This window comes from Crocuta crocuta, unplaced genomic scaffold (assembly GCF_008692635.1).
Source record: "Crocuta crocuta isolate KB4526 unplaced genomic scaffold, BGI_CrCroc_1.0 scaffold1133, whole genome shotgun sequence".
Taxonomy (NCBI): domain Eukaryota; kingdom Metazoa; phylum Chordata; class Mammalia; order Carnivora; family Hyaenidae; genus Crocuta; species Crocuta crocuta.
Window position 1 is genome coordinate 212,447 of NW_027530366.1, and position 1,304 is coordinate 213,750.

General features: G+C 39.1%; 1 protein-coding gene across 1 annotated transcript in view; it reads right to left on the reverse strand.

Moving 5' to 3' along the window:
* SMARCA1 (SNF2 related chromatin remodeling ATPase 1) overlaps positions 1–1,304 on the reverse strand; it is a 79,416-nt gene that overhangs the window by 22,048 nt on the left and 56,064 nt on the right. The gene's annotated exons all lie outside the window — the stretch shown is intronic.

Consider the following 1,304-nt stretch of genomic DNA (forward strand, 5'->3'; position numbering starts at 1 on the left):
CTCTCCTGATTCTAATTCTAATGCTATTACCAAAATAAAAACCATTCTTAAACGTGCCACATGGTATTTTAGAGTTAAGCCCACAGCTAATTGCCACATTATATTCTAGATTTAATTATAACTGTGGAACAAAATACATCCTTGTAATAGTGTAATACACGGTGGTAACAATAATACCTTTATGCCAACACTAACATTATACAATAAAATTTCAAGCCCAGAAGAAACGAAAAGTTTGGCAGTACAAAAAACAACCCCATACACCTGGCAATATAAACCAGGGCAGAGAAGTGCAATGCACTCAATGCTCTGACCACTTCAAAATGCAAAAAGAAAGGAGTGATTTTACTGCCTGCCAAGGTATGGAAAGGGAGAGCAACTTCACATAAAATGCCAAGACTGGAAGAAGTGAGAGGATAATGAAGAGTCCCCCAAAAATAGAGAATCCATGTAAGAGGGAAAGGGTGGCAGAGTATGTGAACAACTGTGATGAAATCTGCAGTCAAGAGAAAAAGATACAGTAGTAGTGACCACTTCTAGTACCAGAAATTCTAGTGTTTAGGATACAGAGCTACAGATACACTGACAGCTAAGAAGAGAGCTCAAGTCCAAAAGAGTAGGGACAGAAGCTCAGCTCTCCAAGGAAGCAAGCAATGAGCCAGTCACCTATATCTCAAAACTGTAGCGCCTCTATGTCCAGTGTGTCACAGTAAACACAGACAACCAGTACAGCTTAGCAGTACGGAGCAGCATTCACTTTATGGAGTGACAAACTAAGTCACTCAGCCCAAAGACTCACACCATTTCTATGTGCATCTGCAGTAACAATGTAGCACACTGACATAAGAGGGCAAGTACCTCATATGTATAGTACGTTTTATAGCAGTCCATTAAACATGAAAAGAAAAGGGTTGGGGCACCTGCATGGCTCAGTCAGTTGAATGTTCAACTTTGGCTCGGGTCATGATATTTTGGTTCTGGAGTTTGAGCCCCACATCGGGCTCTCTGCTATCAGCACAGAGCCCATTTCAGACTCTCTACCTCCTTCTCTCTCTGTCCCTACCCCACTCGTGCTTGCTCTCTCAAAAATAAATACAAAAAGAACATTTAAAAGTTAAGAAAAAAAGAAAAGGGTTGACACTAAGCCTTCCACTGTTTGATATGCACACCTATCATAAACAACTCACTCCCTATGGTTTTACTAGAATGTAATTATGATGTACATCAGAGTACATTTTTCTAATTGTTACACATATTTCATAGAGTTTGAAACTATTCTAGTTTAACTTAAAAATAAATATTTT